The sequence below is a fragment of the Poecile atricapillus genome, chromosome 18 (genome assembly GCF_030490865.1).
Source record: "Poecile atricapillus isolate bPoeAtr1 chromosome 18, bPoeAtr1.hap1, whole genome shotgun sequence".
NCBI lineage: Eukaryota > Metazoa > Chordata > Aves > Passeriformes > Paridae > Poecile > Poecile atricapillus.
The window spans coordinates 11,005,436-11,024,342 of NC_081266.1; positions in this window are offsets into that span (position 1 = coordinate 11,005,436).

The window sequence follows — 18,907 nt, forward strand, 5'->3', positions numbered from 1 at the left end:
TGGGACAGCCTGCAGAGGTAGCGAAATCTCAGAGTGGGGTCCCTTTCCCACACTATCCCACACAGCTCCAGCCCACCCAGGCAGCTGCGGGGTGTCCTCCTCCGTGGAATAGTACCATACCTTCTTTGGAACAAATGTAGACATCCTGCAGGGATGGATAGACAACTCCAGACAATGGCAAGGTTTCAGGACTGCTGGGGGTATCAGGGAGCAGGTGGCAACAAGGTGACAGGGGTAGCTGTGGAGCAGGGTGAAGAGCGTGCTGACACAAGGAGCCAAGGGTTGTGTTGTGGCCGTTGCTGGATGCTGGAAGTTCTAGCTGGAGCGTGCACTGTGACATCAGTGCCAGGAGCCCAGGCCCAGGCTGAAGAGGACAACGGAGACCATAGAATGATGGAATCCTTGGGTGGCTGGGCTTGGAAGCGACCCTAAAGACCATCTTGTTCCAAGCGGAGCAATCTTCCCCCAGAATATGTTGCTCAGAGCCCTGCTCCCAGCTGGCCTTGGATGTTGTCAAGGATGGAGCATCCGCAGCCTGTGTGCACAGCCTGGGCCAGTGCCCCAGCAGCCTGAGTGGAAAAGAGCAGCTTCATTAGATGCAACCTCAATCTCACTCCTGCAGTTGAAAGTCTTCTCCTCTCTGTGCCCATCTTTCCTAGAGCTGCAGGGAGGCCTCGCCAGCACCTTCTCTTTCCAGGCTGAGCATCCCCAGCCCCACATGGACAGCAGTACGATGCGTGGGGGAGAAGGCTAAAGGGTAGCAAAGAGCATCAGGAAGTGAGAGATGGAAGCTTTTGGAGATGGAAGCTTTGCCTCTAAATGTAGAAAATCAAGAAAAGTGGAGGGGGAAAATGGTGGGACTCTGGCTCTGTTCTAACTGGCGAAGATTTTCTTTTCATCTTTTCTGTCGTGCTGCCCCAAGTTTTGTTGTTTGAAAGGAGGTTTGGCAAGATATCCATTGTCTTCTCCATTGGTGAAACACTGAACAACATCTGGGCAGGCTGATGATGCAGAGCAAAACCTGCAAATATCAACTGGGGATCCTGATCCTAGGGAATGCCGCTAAAGCCAGCCGAAAGCAATTTCTGGAAAGTCAAGCCTGGTTGACGTCTCCTGGAGTTGGGCTGTGCCAAATTCACCTGTCATTTATGAAGAAGGAAAAAAACTCAAACCAAAAGAGAAAAAAACACAAAGAAACAAACCCAAAGAAACCAATCAAACAAACAGATAAAAAACCCCAAATAAAACCAAAGGCAATGAGAAGTTAGGATTAGTTGTAAGGATATCACAGCAGGTGAATGGCTGCTTCCTACAGGATCTCCATCCAAAGCCACCTAGAGAACTTCTCCAAAATATATCCAGCAGGAGAAATCTAAAAAGTGATCCATGGCCGCTTTGGGGGCAGCTCTGCATTACGGTGAAGGACGAGCATGCAGTGGTACAGATGCAGCATTGCCCACCCTCCAGGCTGCTGTTTGCTCTGCTGAAAGACTCTTGCAGGACTGTGGCCCCTCTCCATGCAATGGAAATCATTGCCACAGCTCTCAGTTGAGGCACTGGCATTTCCAGAGCCAGATTCAGGCACAATCCTACTGCCTGCTGAGCATCTGGGAAAGATCCTGAGCATCTTCAGGCCTAGAAGCACAAAAGAGCTCAGGCTCTCCCTGAACTGGGTTTTCAGGGCAGGTTTCCATAGCTCTGCAAGATTTCTTCATCCCTCAACACGTCTGACTTTATGTCCAATGATGCATTTGGCTTCCTTCCTTCCTCCTGTGTGCCCCTGAGTAACCTTGCACGTGGATGGAGGAGATTGTGTACAGGACGATTGATTCCTGGATTGCCATTTGGCTTCACTGTCACTCAGTTGAACATGGTCCTTATCTAAGAAGGACTTCCAGGAAATGGGTAGGAGTTTTGGCTCTGAGAGGAGCAGAAAGCACATTTTCTACACCAAATTGCCAGCTGATGCAGTTTCCCTGCCAAAATAGTGATTCTCATTCATCTTCCTGGGAAGAATGTGAAGACCCATTCAGAGATCCCAGGTTCAGCTGGCCTGTGGCTTTGTGTACCTCATTTCGCATGTCCAATTTCAAGGGCCACTAAAAGAGGCTTATGTTTGCCTTGCTAGCCAGAAGTGCTGTAGGTATTTCCAGGAGAAAAGGAAAAACATCGCTGTCCTGTGGTGTGGTAGAAATGCCACCACAATTGTGACTCTGTGAGCAAAGCCAGCCAGAGCTTTTTGGCACCGCAAGAGCTGAGAGTGTGGCAGAGCGGTTTTGATACTCTTTTTAAGAGTCCTGAAAACATTGTTCCCAAAACAATCCACAACTTTGCAAATGTGCCCGAAGCAAATGCAGAGAGAACTGGGGTGTGAAAAGCAAAGAATGTTTATTTGTAGAAGAAAAGGAACAAAAATGAACTACACAACATATTTACATTGTAAGAATATTGGTAACAACAATAACAACAACAAACTATAGAACCTATGTACCTAAGAACTTATCTAACCAAACTATAGGAAACGTATTTACAGAAGACTTAATCAAATCCTAAAACCTCTATGGTGAGCACAACAAGTCTAAAACGTATATACAGAAGGGTGGCATCTGTGTCTGGGATGTGCCTCAGTCGTGGAAGAAAAACAAGTAGCACGGTCAGTGCAGTCAGGCATGGAGGGGTGTTCCATGTGCTCCCGGGCTGGGACACTGGCACAGGGGGACTCTGCTGCCAGAAGTGAGCCTGGCTGGGGCTGGGGGCTGTGGCCCAGGCACTGGAACAGGGCTTGTGTGGCCCAAAGCAAGGCCAGGCCAGGCCAGGGATGGCCAGCAGAATCCAGTGCATGGGCTAGCGTGTCCCTGAGCAGGGAGTGCCCAGCCCAGCCCCAGCCTGGCAGCAGGGGACCCGCTCTGCCCGTGGGGAGCACCTGCCTGTTCTGCTGCTGGCATCGGTCTTCATCCCAAGACCATGTCCTCCGCCTCGTCTTCTAGATCAATATCCATCTCCTCAATGGAGTCTTCTGTTTCCACCTCCATTTCTTCCTCTGTCTCATCCACATCCATGTCCATCTCTTCTTCACCAGTATCCTCTCCATCCACTTCCATTTTTTCTTCTGTGATAATTTGTGTATCCACCTCCGTCTCCTCCTCTCGGTCTGGGACAGCCTGCAGAGGTAGCGAAATCTCAGAGTGGGGTCCCTTTCCCACACTATCCCACACAGCTCCAGCCCACCCAGGCAGCTGCGGGGTGTCCTCCTCCGTGGAATAGTACCATACCTTCTTTGGAACAAATGTAGACATCCTGCAGGGATGGATAGACAACTCCAGACAATGGCAAGGTTTCAGGACTGCTGGGGGTATCAGGGAGCAGGTGGCAACAAGGTGACAGGGGTAGCTGTGGAGCAGGGTGAAGAGCGTGCTGACACAAGGAGCCAAGGGTTGTGTTGTGGCCGTTGCTGGATGCTGGAAGTTCTAGCTGGAGCGTGCACTGTGACATCAGTGCCAGGAGCCCAGGCCCAGGCTGAAGAGGACAACGGAGACCATAGAATGATGGAATCCTTGGGTGGCTGGGCTTGGAAGCGACCCTAAAGACCATCTTGTTCCAAGCGGAGCAATCTTCCCCCAGAATATGTTGCTCAGAGCCCTGCTCCCAGCTGGCCTTGGATGTTGTCAAGGATGGAGCATCCGCAGCCTGTGTGCACAGCCTGGGCCAGTGCCCCAGCAGCCTGAGTGGAAAAGAGCAGCTTCATTAGATGCAACCTCAATCTCACTCCTGCAGTTGAAAGTCTTCTCCTCTCTGTGCCCATCTTTCCTAGAGCTGCAGGGAGGCCTCGCCAGCACCTTCTCTTTCCAGGCTGAGCATCCCCAGCCCCACATGGACAGCAGTACGATGCGTGGGGGAGAAGGCTAAAGGGTAGCAAAGAGCATCAGGAAGTGAGAGATGGAAGCTTTTGGAGATGGAAGCTTTGCCTCTAAATGTAGAAAATCAAGAAAAGTGGAGGGGGAAAATGGTGGGACTCTGGCTCTGTTCTAACTGGCGAAGATTTTCTTTTCATCTTTTCTGTCGTGCTGCCCCAAGTTTTGTTGTTTGAAAGGAGGTTTGGCAAGATATCCATTGTCTTCTCCATTGGTGAAACACTGAACAACATCTGGGCAGGCTGATGATGCAGAGCAAAACCTGCAAATATCAACTGGGGATCCTGATCCTAGGGAATGCCGCTAAAGCCAGCCGAAAGCAATTTCTGGAAAGTCAAGCCTGGTTGACGTCTCCTGGAGTTGGGCTGTGCCAAATTCACCTGTCATTTATGAAGAAGGAAAAAAACTCAAACCAAAAGAGAAAAAAACACAAAGAAACAAACCCAAAGAAACCAATCAAACAAACAGATAAAAAACCCCAAATAAAACCAAAGGCAATGAGAAGTTAGGATTAGTTGTAAGGATATCACAGCAGGTGAATGGCTGCTTCCTACAGGATCTCCATCCAAAGCCACCTAGAGAACTTCTCCAAAATATATCCAGCAGGAGAAATCTAAAAAGTGATCCATGGCCGCTTTGGGGGCAGCTCTGCATTACGGTGAAGGACGAGCATGCAGTGGTACAGATGCAGCATTGCCCACCCTCCAGGCTGCTGTTTGCTCTGCTGAAAGACTCTTGCAGGACTGTGGCCCCTCTCCATGCAATGGAAATCATTGCCACAGCTCTCAGTTGAGGCACTGGCATTTCCAGAGCCAGATTCAGGCACAATCCTACTGCCTGCTGAGCATCTGGGAAAGATCCTGAGCATCTTCAGGCCTAGAAGCACAAAAGAGCTCAGGCTCTCCCTGAACTGGGTTTTCAGGGCAGGTTTCCATAGCTCTGCAAGATTTCTTCATCCCTCAACACGTCTGACTTTATGTCCAATGATGCATTTGGCTTCCTTCCTTCCTCCTGTGTGCCCCTGAGTAACCTTGCACGTGGATGGAGGAGATTGTGTACAGGACGATTGATTCCTGGATTGCCATTTGGCTTCACTGTCACTCAGTTGAACATGGTCCTTATCTAAGAAGGACTTCCAGGAAATGGGTAGGAGTTTTGGCTCTGAGAGGAGCAGAAAGCACATTTTCTACACCAAATTGCCAGCTGATGCAGTTTCCCTGCCAAAATAGTGATTCTCATTCATCTTCCTGGGAAGAATGTGAAGACCCATTCAGAGATCCCAGGTTCAGCTGGCCTGTGGCTTTGTGTACCTCATTTCGCATGTCCAATTTCAAGGGCCACTAAAAGAGGCTTATGTTTGCCTTGCTAGCCAGAAGTGCTGTAGGTATTTCCAGGAGAAAAGGAAAAACATCGCTGTCCTGTGGTGTGGTAGAAATGCCACCACAATTGTGACTCTGTGAGCAAAGCCAGCCAGAGCTTTTTGGCACCGCAAGAGCTGAGAGTGTGGCAGAGCGGTTTTGATACTCTTTTTAAGAGTCCTGAAAACATTGTTCCCAAAACAATCCACAACTTTGCAAATGTGCCCGAAGCAAATGCAGAGAGAACTGGGGTGTGAAAAGCAAAGAATGTTTATTTGTAGAAGAAAAGGAACAAAAATGAACTACACAACATATTTACATTGTAAGAATATTGGTAACAACAATAACAACAACAAACTATAGAACCTATGTACCTAAGAACTTATCTAACCAAACTATAGGAAACGTATTTACAGAAGACTTAATCAAATCCTAAAACCTCTATGGTGAGCACAACAAGTCTAAAACGTATATACAGAAGGGTGGCATCTGTGTCTGGGATGTGCCTCAGTCGTGGAAGAAAAACAAGTAGCACGGTCAGTGCAGTCAGGCATGGAGGGGTGTTCCATGTGCTCCCGGGCTGGGACACTGGCACAGGGGGACTCTGCTGCCAGAAGTGAGCCTGGCTGGGGCTGGGGGCTGTGGCCCAGGCACTGGAACAGGGCTTGTGTGGCCCAAAGCAAGGCCAGGCCAGGCCAGGGATGGCCAGCAGAATCCAGTGCATGGGCTAGCGTGTCCCTGAGCAGGGAGTGCCCAGCCCAGCCCCAGCCTGGCAGCAGGGGACCCGCTCTGCCCGTGGGGAGAACCTGCCTGTTCTGCTGCTGGCATCGGTCTTCATCCCAAGACCATGTCCTCCGCCTCGTCTTCTAGATCAATATCCATCTCCTCAATGGAGTCTTCTGTTTCCACCTCCATTTCTTCCTCTGTCTCATCCACATCCATGTCCATCTCTTCTTCACCAGTATCCTCTCCATCAACTTCCATTTTTTCTTCTGTGATAATTTGTGTATCCACCTCCGTCTCCTCCTCTCGGTCTGGGACAGCCTGCAGAGGTAGCGAAATCTCAGAGTGGGGTCCCTTTCCCACACTATCCCACACAGCTCCAGCCCACCCAGGCAGCTGCGGGGTGTCCTCCTCCGTGGAATAGTACCATACCTTCTTTGGAACAAATGTAGACATCCTGCAGGGATGGATAGACAACTCCAGACAATGGCAAGGTTTCAGGACTGCTGGGGGTATCAGGGAGCAGGTGGCAACAAGGTGACAGGGGTAGCTGTGGAGCAGGGTGAAGAGCGTGCTGACACAAGGAGCCAAGGGTTGTGTTGTGGCCGTTGCTGGATGCTGGAAGTTCTAGCTGGAGCGTGCACTGTGACATCAGTGCCAGGAGCCCAGGCCCAGGCTGAAGAGGACAACGGAGACCATAGAATGATGGAATCCTTGGGTGGCTGGGCTTGGAAGGGACCCTAAAGACCATCTTGTTCCAAGCGGAGCAATCTTCCCCCAGAATATGTTGCTCAGAGCCCTGCTCCCAGCTGGCCTTGGATGTTGTCAAGGATGGAGCATCCGCAGCCTGTGTGCACAGCCTGGGCCAGTGCCCCAGCAGCCTGAGTGGAAAAGAGCAGCTTCATTAGATGCAACCTCAATCTCACTCCTGCAGTTGAAAGGCTTCTCCTCTCTGTGCCCATCTTTCCTAGAGCTGCAGGGAGGCCTCGCCAGCACCTTCTCTTTCCAGGCTGAGCATCCCCAGCCCCACATGGACAGCAGTACGATGCGTGGGGGAGAAGGCTAAAGGGTAGCAAAGAGCATCAGGAAGTGAGAGATGGAAGCTTTTGGAGATGGAAGCTTTGCCTCTAAATGTAGAAAATCAAGAAAAGTGGAGGGGGAAAATGGTGGGACTCTGGCTCTGTTCTAACTGGCGAAGATTTTCTTTTCATCTTTTCTGTCGTGCTGCCCCAAGTTTTGTTGTTTGAAAGGAGGTTTGGCAAGATATCCATTGTCTTCTCCATTGGTGAAACACTGAACAACATCTGGGCAGGCTGATGATGCAGAGCAAAACCTGCAAATATCAACTGGGGATCCTGATCCTGGGGAATGCTGCTAAAGCCAGCCGAAAGCAATTTCTGGAAAGTCAAGCCTGGTTGACGTCTCCTGGAGTTGGGCTGTGCCAAATTCACCTGTCATTTATGAAGAAGGAAAAAAACTCAAACCAAAAGAGAAAAAAACACAAAGAAACAAACCCAAAGAAACCAATCAAACAAACAGATAAAAAACCCCAAATAAAACCAAAGGCAATGAGAAGTTAGGATTAGTTGTAAGGATATCACAGCAGGTGAATGGCTGCTTCCTACAGGATCTCCATCCAAAGCCACCTAGAGAACTTCTCCAAAATATATCCAGCAGGAGAAATCTAAAAAGTGATCCATGGCCGCTTTGGGGGCAGCTCTGCATTACGGTGAAGGACGAGCATGCAGTGGTACAGATGCAGCATTGCCCACCCTCCAGGCTGCTGTTTGCTCTGCTGAAAGACTCTTGCAGGACTGTGGCCCCTCTCCATGCAATGGAAATCATTGCCACAGCTCTCAGTTGAGGCACTGGCATTTCCAGAGCCAGATTCAGGCACAATCCTACTGCCTGCTGAGCATCTGGGAAAGATCCTGAGCATCTTCAGGCCTAGAAGCACAAAAGAGCTCAGGCTCTCCCTGAACTGGGTTTTCAGGGCAGGTTTCCATAGCTCTGCAAGATTTCTTCATCCCTCAACACGTCTGACTTTATGTCCAATGATGCATTTGGCTTCCTTCCTTCCTCCTGTGTGCCCCTGAGTAACCTTGCACGTGGATGGAGGAGATTGTGTACAGGACGATTGATTCCTGGATTGCCATTTGGCTTCACTGTCACTCAGTTGAACATGGTCCTTATCTAAGAAGGACTTCCAGGAAATGGGTAGGAGTTTTGGCTCTGAGAGGAGCAGAAAGCACATTTTCTACACCAAATTGCCAGCTGATGCAGTTTCCCTGCCAAAATAGTGATTCTCATTCATCTTCCTGGGAAGAATGTGAAGACCCATTCAGAGATCCCAGGTTCAGCTGGCCTGTGGCTTTGTGTACCTCATTTCGCATGTCCAATTTCAAGGGCCACTAAAAGAGGCTTATGTTTGCCTTGCTAGCCAGAAGTGCTGTAGGTATTTCCAGGAGAAAAGGAAAAACATCGCTGTCCTGTGGTGTGGTAGAAATGCCACCACAATTGTGACTCTGTGAGCAAAGCCAGCCAGAGCTTTTTGGCACCGCAAGAGCTGAGAGTGTGGCAGAGCGGTTTTGATACTCTTTTTAAGAGTCCTGAAAACATTGTTCCCAAAACAATCCACAACTTTGCAAATGTGCCCGAAGCAAATGCAGAGAGAACTGGGGTGTGAAAAGCAAAGAATGTTTATTTGTAGAAGAAAAGGAACAAAAATGAACTACACAACATATTTACATTGTAAGAATATTGGTAACAACAATAACAACAACAAACTATAGAACCTATGTACCTAAGAACTTATCTAACCAAACTATAGGAAACGTATTTACAGAAGACTTAATCAAATCCTAAAACCTCTATGGTGAGCACAACAAGTCTAAAACGTATATACAGAAGGGTGGCATCTGTGTCTGGGATGTGCCTCAGTCGTGGAAGAAAAACAAGTAGCACGGTCAGTGCAGTCAGGCATGGAGGGGTGTTCCATGTGCTCCCGGGCTGGGACACTGGCACAGGGGGACTCTGCTGCCAGAAGTGAGCCTGGCTGGGGCTGGGGGCTGTGGCCCAGGCACTGGAACAGGGCTTGTGTGGCCCAAAGCAAGGCCAGGCCAGGCCAGGGATGGCCAGCAGAATCCAGTGCATGGGCTAGCGTGTCCCTGAGCAGGGAGTGCCCAGCCCAGCCCCAGCCTGGCAGCAGGGGACCCGCTCTGCCCGTGGGGAGCACCTGCCTGTTCTGCTGCTGGCATCGGTCTTCATCCCAAGACCATGTCCTCCGCCTCGTCTTCTAGATCAATATCCATCTCCTCAATGGAGTCTTCTGTTTCCACCTCCATTTCTTCCTCTGTCTCATCCACATCCATGTCCATCTCTTCTTCACCAGTATCCTCTCCATCCACTTCCATTTTTTCTTCTGTGATAATTTGTGTATCCACCTCCGTCTCCTCCTCTCGGTCTGGGACAGCCTGCAGAGGTAGCGAAATCTCAGAGTGGGGTCCCTTTCCCACACTATCCCACACAGCTCCAGCCCACACAGGCAGCTGCGGGGTGTCCTCCTCCGTGGAATAGTACCATACCTTCTTTGGAACAAATGTAGACATCCTGCAGGGATGGATAGACAACTCCAGACAATGGCAAGGTTTCAGGACTGCTGGGGGTATCAGGGAGCAGGTGGCAACAAGGTGACAGGGGTAGCTGTGGAGCAGGGTGAAGAGCGTGCTGACACAAGGAGCCAAGGGTTGTGTTGTGGCCGTTGCTGGATGCTGGAAGTTCTAGCTGGAGCGTGCACTGTGACATCAGTGCCAGGAGCCCAGGCCCAGGCTGAAGAGGACAACGGAGACCATAGAATGATGGAATCCTTGGGTGGCTGGGCTTGGAAGCGACCCTAAAGACCATCTTGTTCCAAGCGGAGCAATCTTCCCCCAGAATATGTTGCTCAGAGCCCTGCTCCCAGCTGGCCTTGGATGTTGTCAAGGATGGAGCATCCGCAGCCTGTGTGCACAGCCTGGGCCAGTGCCCCAGCAGCCTGAGTGGAAAAGAGCAGCTTCATTAGATGCAACCTCAATCTCACTCCTGCAGTTGAAAGTCTTCTCCTCTCTGTGCCCATCTTTCCTAGAGCTGCAGGGAGGCCTCGCCAGCACCTTCTCTTTCCAGGCTGAGCATCCCCAGCCCCACATGGACAGCAGTACGATGCGTGGGGGAGAAGGCTAAAGGGTAGCAAAGAGCATCAGGAAGTGAGAGATGGAAGCTTTTGGAGATGGAAGCTTTGCCTCTAAATGTAGAAAATCAAGAAAAGTGGAGGGGGAAAATGGTGGGACTCTGGCTCTGTTCTAACTGGCGAAGATTTTCTTTTCATCTTTTCTGTCGTGCTGCCCCAAGTTTTGTTGTTTGAAAGGAGGTTTGGCAAGATATCCATTGTCTTCTCCATTGGTGAAACACTGAACAACATCTGGGCAGGCTGATGATGCAGAGCAAAACCTGCAAATATCAACTGGGGATCCTGATCCTAGGGAATGCCGCTAAAGCCAGCCGAAAGCAATTTCTGGAAAGTCAAGCCTGGTTGACGTCTCCTGGAGTTGGGCTGTGCCAAATTCACCTGTCATTTATGAAGAAGGAAAAAAACTCAAACCAAAAGAGAAAAAAACACAAAGAAACAAACCCAAAGAAACCAATCAAACAAACAGATAAAAAACCCCAAATAAAACCAAAGGCAATGAGAAGTTAGGATTAGTTGTAAGGATATCACAGCAGGTGAATGGCTGCTTCCTACAGGATCTCCATCCAAAGCCACCTAGAGAACTTCTCCAAAATATATCCAGCAGGAGAAATCTAAAAAGTGATCCATGGCCGCTTTGGGGGCAGCTCTGCATTACGGTGAAGGACGAGCATGCAGTGGTACAGATGCAGCATTGCCCACCCTCCAGGCTGCTGTTTGCTCTGCTGAAAGACTCTTGCAGGACTGTGGCCCCTCTCCATGCAATGGAAATCATTGCCACAGCTCTCAGTTGAGGCACTGGCATTTCCAGAGCCAGATTCAGGCACAATCCTACTGCCTGCTGAGCATCTGGGAAAGATCCTGAGCATCTTCAGGCCTAGAAGCACAAAAGAGCTCAGGCTCTCCCTGAACTGGGTTTTCAGGGCAGGTTTCCATAGCTCTGCAAGATTTCTTCATCCCTCAACACGTCTGACTTTATGTCCAATGATGCATTTGGCTTCCTTCCTTCCTCCTGTGTGCCCCTGAGTAACCTTGCACGTGGATGGAGGAGATTGTGTACAGGACGATTGATTCCTGGATTGCCATTTGGCTTCACTGTCACTCAGTTGAACATGGTCCTTATCTAAGAAGGACTTCCAGGAAATGGGTAGGAGTTTTGGCTCTGAGAGGAGCAGAAAGCACATTTTCTACACCAAATTGCCAGCTGATGCAGTTTCCCTGCCAAAATAGTGATTCTCATTCATCTTCCTGGGAAGAATGTGAAGACCCATTCAGAGATCCCAGGTTCAGCTGGCCTGTGGCTTTGTGTACCTCATTTCGCATGTCCAATTTCAAGGGCCACTAAAAGAGGCTTATGTTTGCCTTGCTAGCCAGAAGTGCTGTAGGTATTTCCAGGAGAAAAGGAAAAACATCGCTGTCCTGTGGTGTGGTAGAAATGCCACCACAATTGTGACTCTGTGAGCAAAGCCAGCCAGAGCTTTTTGGCACCGCAAGAGCTGAGAGTGTGGCAGAGCGGTTTTGATACTCTTTTTAAGAGTCCTGAAAACATTGTTCCCAAAACAATCCACAACTTTGCAAATGTGCCCGAAGCAAATGCAGAGAGAACTGGGGTGTGAAAAGCAAAGAATGTTTATTTGTAGAAGAAAAGGAACAAAAATGAACTACACAACATATTTACATTGTAAGAATATTGGTAACAACAATAACAACAACAAACTATAGAACCTATGTACCTAAGAACTTATCTAACCAAACTATAGGAAACGTATTTACAGAAGACTTAATCAAATCCTAAAACCTCTATGGTGAGCACAACAAGTCTAAAACGTATATACAGAAGGGTGGCATCTGTGTCTGGGATGTGCCTCAGTCGTGGAAGAAAAACAAGTAGCACGGTCAGTGCAGTCAGGCATGGAGGGGTGTTCCATGTGCTCCCGGGCTGGGACACTGGCACAGGGGGACTCTGCTGCCAGAAGTGAGCCTGGCTGGGGCTGGGGGCTGTGGCCCAGGCACTGGAACAGGGCTTGTGTGGCCCAAAGCAAGGCCAGGCCAGGCCAGGGATGGCCAGCAGAATCCAGTGCATGGGCTAGCGTGTCCCTGAGCAGGGAGTGCCCAGCCCAGCCCCAGCCTGGCAGCAGGGGACCCGCTCTGCCCGTGGGGAGCACCTGCCTGTTCTGCTGCTGGCATCGGTCTTCATCCCAAGACCATGTCCTCCGCCTCGTCTTCTAGATCAATATCCATCTCCTCAATGGAGTCTTCTGTTTCCACCTCCATTTCTTCCTCTGTCTCATCCACATCCATGTCCATCTCTTCTTCACCAGTATCCTCTCCATCCACTTCCATTTTTTCTTCTGTGATAATTTGTGTATCCACCTCCGTCTCCTCCTCTCGGTCTGGGACAGCCTGCAGAGGTAGCGAAATCTCAGAGTGGGGTCCCTTTCCCACACTATCCCACACAGCTCCAGCCCACACAGGCAGCTGCGGGGTGTCCTCCTCCGTGGAATAGTACCATACCTTCTTTGGAACAAATGTAGACATCCTGCAGGGATGGATAGACAACTCCAGACAATGGCAAGGTTTCAGGACTGCTGGGGGTATCAGGGAGCAGGTGGCAACAAGGTGACAGGGGTAGCTGTGGAGCAGGGTGAAGAGCGTGCTGACACAAGGAGCCAAGGGTTGTGTTGTGGCCGTTGCTGGATGCTGGAAGTTCTAGCTGGAGCGTGCACTGTGACATCAGTGCCAGGAGCCCAGGCCCAGGCTGAAGAGGACAACGGAGACCATAGAATGATGGAATCCTTGGGTGGCTGGGCTTGGAAGCGACCCTAAAGACCATCTTGTTCCAAGCGGAGCAATCTTCCCCCAGAATATGTTGCTCAGAGCCCTGCTCCCAGCTGGCCTTGGATGTTGTCAAGGATGGAGCATCCGCAGCCTGTGTGCACAGCCTGGGCCAGTGCCCCAGCAGCCTGAGTGGAAAAGAGCAGCTTCATTAGATGCAACCTCAATCTCACTCCTGCAGTTGAAAGTCTTCTCCTCTCTGTGCCCATCTTTCCTAGAGCTGCAGGGAGGCCTCGCCAGCACCTTCTCTTTCCAGGCTGAGCATCCCCAGCCCCACATGGACAGCAGTACGATGCGTGGGGGAGAAGGCTAAAGGGTAGCAAAGAGCATCAGGAAGTGAGAGATGGAAGCTTTTGGAGATGGAAGCTTTGCCTCTAAATGTAGAAAATCAAGAAAAGTGGAGGGGGAAAATGGTGGGACTCTGGCTCTGTTCTAACTGGCGAAGATTTTCTTTTCATCTTTTCTGTCGTGCTGCCCCAAGTTTTGTTGTTTGAAAGGAGGTTTGGCAAGATATCCATTGTCTTCTCCATTGGTGAAACACTGAACAACATCTGGGCAGGCTGATGATGCAGAGCAAAACCTGCAAATATCAACTGGGGATCCTGATCCTAGGGAATGCCGCTAAAGCCAGCCGAAAGCAATTTCTGGAAAGTCAAGCCTGGTTGACGTCTCCTGGAGTTGGGCTGTGCCAAATTCACCTGTCATTTATGAAGAAGGAAAAAAACTCAAACCAAAAGAGAAAAAAACACAAAGAAACAAACCCAAAGAAACCAATCAAACAAACAGATAAAAAACCCCAAATAAAACCAAAGGCAATGAGAAGTTAGGATTAGTTGTAAGGATATCACAGCAGGTGAATGGCTGCTTCCTACAGGATCTCCATCCAAAGCCACCTAGAGAACTTCTCCAAAATATATCCAGCAGGAGAAATCTAAAAAGTGATCCATGGCCGCTTTGGGGGCAGCTCTGCATTACGGTGAAGGACGAGCATGCAGTGGTACAGATGCAGCATTGCCCACCCTCCAGGCTGCTGTTTGCTCTGCTGAAAGACTCTTGCAGGACTGTGGCCCCTCTCCATGCAATGGAAATCATTGCCACAGCTCTCAGTTGAGGCACTGGCATTTCCAGAGCCAGATTCAGGCACAATCCTACTGCCTGCTGAGCATCTGGGAAAGATCCTGAGCATCTTCAGGCCTAGAAGCACAAAAGAGCTCAGGCTCTCCCTGAACTGGGTTTTCAGGGCAGGTTTCCATAGCTCTGCAAGATTTCTTCATCCCTCAACACGTCTGACTTTATGTCCAATGATGCATTTGGCTTCCTTCCTTCCTCCTGTGTGCCCCTGAGTAACCTTGCACGTGGATGGAGGAGATTGTGTACAGGACGATTGATTCCTGGATTGCCATTTGGCTTCACTGTCACTCAGTTGAACATGGTCCTTATCTAAGAAGGACTTCCAGGAAATGGGTAGGAGTTTTGGCTCTGAGAGGAGCAGAAAGCACATTTTCTACACCAAATTGCCAGCTGATGCAGTTTCCCTGCCAAAATAGTGATTCTCATTCATCTTCCTGGGAAGAATGTGAAGACCCATTCAGAGATCCCAGGTTCAGCTGGCCTGTGGCTTTGTGTACCTCATTTCGCATGTCCAATTTCAAGGGCCACTAAAAGAGGCTTATGTTTGCCTTGCTAGCCAGAAGTGCTGTAGGTATTTCCAGGAGAAAAGGAAAAACATCGCTGTCCTGTGGTGTGGTAGAAATGCCACCACAATTGTGACTCTGTGAGCAAAGCCAGCCAGAGCTTTTTGGCACCGCAAGAGCTGAGAGTGTGGCAGAGCGGTTTTGATACTCTTTTTAAGAGTCCTGAAAACATTGTTCCCAAAACAATCCACAACTTTGCAAATGTGCCCGAAGCAAATGCAGAGAGAACTGGGGTGTGAAAAGCAAAGAATGTTTATTTGTAGAAGAAAAGGAACAAAAATGAACTACACAACATATTTACATTGTAAGAATATTGGTAACAACAATAACAACAACAAACTATAGAACCTATGTACCTAAGAACTTATCTAACCAAACTATAGGAAACGTATTTACAGAAGACTTAATCAAATCCTAAAACCTCTATGGTGAGCACAACAAGTCTAAAACGTATATACAGAAGGGTGGCATCTGTGTCTGGGATGTGCCTCAGTCGTGGAAGAAAAACAAGTAGCACGGTCAGTGCAGTCAGGCATGGAGGGGTGTTCCATGTGCTCCCGGGCTGGGACACTGGCACAGGGGGACTCTGCTGCCAGAAGTGAGCCTGGCTGGGGCTGGGGGCTGTGGCCCAGGCACTGGAACAGGGCTTGTGTGGCCCAAAGCAAGGCCAGGCCAGGCCAGGGATGGCCAGCAGAATCCAGTGCATGGGCTAGCGTGTCCCTGAGCAGGGAGTGCCCAGCCCAGCCCCAGCCTGGCAGCAGGGGACCCGCTCTGCCCGTGGGGAGCACCTGCCTGTTCTGCTGCTGGCATCGGTCTTCATCCCAAGACCATGTCCTCCGCCTCGTCTTCTAGATCAATATCCATCTCCTCAATGGAGTCTTCTGTTTCCACCTCCATTTCTTCCTCTGTCTCATCCACATCCATGTCCATCTCTTCTTCACCAGTATCCTCTCCATCCACTTCCATTTTTTCTTCTGTGATAATTTGTGTATCCACCTCCGTCTCCTCCTCTCGGTCTGGGACAGCCTGCAGAGGTAGCGAAATCTCAGAGTGGGGTCCCTTTCCCACACTATCCCACACAGCTCCAGCCCACCCAGGCAGCTGCGGGGTGTCCTCCTCCGTGGAATAGTACCATACCTTCTTTGGAACAAATGTAGACATCCTGCAGGGATGGATAGACAACTCCAGACAATGGCAAGGTTTCAGGACTGCTGGGGGTATCAGGGAGCAGGTGGCAACAAGGTGACAGGGGTAGCTGTGGAGCAGGGTGAAGAGCGTGCTGACACAAGGAGCCAAGGGTTGTGTTGTGGCCGTTGCTGGATGCTGGAAGTTCTAGCTGGAGCGTGCACTGTGACATCAGTGCCAGGAGCCCAGGCCCAGGCTGAAGAGGACAACGGAGACCATAGAATGATGGAATCCTTGGGTGGCTGGGCTTGGAAGCGACCCTAAAGACCATCTTGTTCCAAGCGGAGCAATCTTCCCCCAGAATATGTTGCTCAGAGCCCTGCTCCCAGCTGGCCTTGGATGTTGTCAAGGATGGAGCATCCGCAGCCTGTGTGCACAGCCTGGGCCAGTGCCCCAGCAGCCTGAGTGGAAAAGAGCAGCTTCATTAGATGCAACCTCAATCTCACTCCTGCAGTTGAAAGTCTTCTCCTCTCTGTGCCCATCTTTCCTAGAGCTGCAGGGAGGCCTCGCCAGCACCTTCTCTTTCCAGGCTGAGCATCCCCAGCCCCACATGGACAGCAGTACGATGCGTGGGGGAGAAGGCTAAAGGGTAGCAAAGAGCATCAGGAAGTGAGAGATGGAAGCTTTTGGAGATGGAAGCTTTGCCTCTAAATGTAGAAAATCAAGAAAAGTGGAGGGGGAAAATGGTGGGACTCTGGCTCTGTTCTAACTGGCGAAGATTTTCTTTTCATCTTTTCTGTCGTGCTGCCCCAAGTTTTGTTGTTTGAAAGGAGGTTTGGCAAGATATCCATTGTCTTCTCCATTGGTGAAACACTGAACAACATCTGGGCAGGCTGATGATGCAGAGCAAAACCTGCAAATATCAACTGGGGATCCTGATCCTAGGGAATGCCGCTAAAGCCAGCCGAAAGCAATTTCTGGAAAGTCAAGCCTGGTTGACGTCTCCTGGAGTTGGGCTGTGCCAAATTCACCTGTCATTTATGAAGAAGGAAAAAAACTCAAACCAAAAGAGAAAAAAACACAAAGAAACAAACCCAAAGAAACCAATCAAACAAACAGATAAAAAACCCCAAATAAAACCAAAGGCAATGAGAAGTTAGGATTAGTTGTAAGGATATCACAGCAGGTGAATGGCTGCTTCCTACAGGATCTCCATCCAAAGCCACCTAGAGAACTTCTCCAAAATATATCCAGCAGGAGAAATCTAAAAAGTGATCCATGGCCGCTTTGGGGGCAGCTCTGCATTACGGTGAAGGACGAGCATGCAGTGGTACAGATGCAGCATTGCCCACCCTCCAGGCTGCTGTTTGCTCTGCTGAAAGACTCTTGCAGGACTGTGGCCCCTCTCCATGCAATGGAAATCATTGCCACAGCTCTCAGTTGAGGCACTGGCATTTCCAGAGCCAGATTCAGGCACAATCCTACTGCCTGCTGAGCATCTGGGAAAGATCCTGAGCATCTTCAGGCCTAGAAGCACAAAAGAGCTCAGGCTCTCCCTGAACTGGGTTTTCAGGGCAGGTTTCCATAGCTCTGCAAGATTTCTTCATCCCTCAACACGTCTGACTTTATGTCCAATGATGCATTTGGCTTCCTTCCTTCCTCCTGTGTGCCCCTGAGTAACCTTGCACGTGGATGGAGGAGATTGTGTACAGGACGATTGATTCCTGGATTGCCATTTGGCTTCACTGTCACTCAGTTGAACATGGTCCTTATCTAAGAAGGACTTCCAGGAAATGGGTAGGAGTTTTGGCTCTGAGAGGAGCAGAAAGCACATTTTCTACACCAAATTGCCAGCTGATGCAGTTTCCCTGCCAAAATAGTGATTCTCATTCATCTTCCTGGGAAGAATGTGAAGACCCATTCAGAGATCCCAGGTTCAGCTGGCCTGTGGCTTTGTGTACCTCATTTCGCATGTCCAATTTCAAGGGCCACTAAAAGAGGCTTATGTTTGCCTTGCTAGCCAGAAGTGCTGTAGGTATTTCCAGGAGAAAAGGAAAAACATCGCTGTCCTGTGGTGTGGTAGAAATGCCACCACAATTGTGACTCTGTGAGCAAAGCCAGCCAGAGCTTTTTGGCACCGCAAGAGCTGAGAGTGTGGCAGAGCGGTTTTGATACTCTTTTTAAGAGTCCTGAAAACATTGTTCCCAAAACAATCCACAACTTTGCAAATGTGCCCGAAGCAAATGCAGAGAGAACTGGGGTGTGAAAAGCAAAGAATGTTTATTTGTAGAAGAAAAGGAACAAAAATGAACTACACAACATATTTACATTGTAAGAATATTGGTAACAACAATAACAACAACAAACTATAGAACCTATGTACCTAAGAACTTATCTAACCAAACTATAGGAAACGTATTTACAGAAGACTTAATCAAATCCTAAAACCTCTATGGTGAGCACAACAAGTCTAAAACGTATATACAGAAGGGTGGCATCTGTGTCTGGGATGTGCCTCAGTCGTGGAAGAAAAACAAGTAGCACGGTCAGTGCAGTCAGGCATGGAGGGGTGTTCCATGTGCTCCCGGGCTGGGACACTGGCACAGGGGGACTCTGCTGCCAGAAGTGAGCCTGGCTGGGGCTGGGGGCTGTGGCCCAGGCACTGGAACAGGGCTTGTGTGGCCCAAAGCAAGGCCAGGCCAGGCCAGGGATGGCCAGCAGAATCCAGTGCATGGGCTAGCGTGTCCCTGAGCAGGGAGTGCCCAGCCCAGCCCCAGCCTGGCAGCAGGGGACCCGCTCTGCCCGTGGGGAGCACCTGCCTGTTCTGCTGCTGGCATCGGTCTTCATCCCAAGACCATGTCCTCCGCCTCGTCTTCTAGATCAATATCCATCTCCTCAATGGAGTCTTCTGTTTCCACCTCCATTTCTTCCTCTGTCTCATCCACATCCATGTCCATCTCTTCTTCACCAGTATCCTCTCCATCAACTTCCATTTTTTCTTCTGTGATAATTTGTGTATCCACCTCCGTCTCCTCCTCT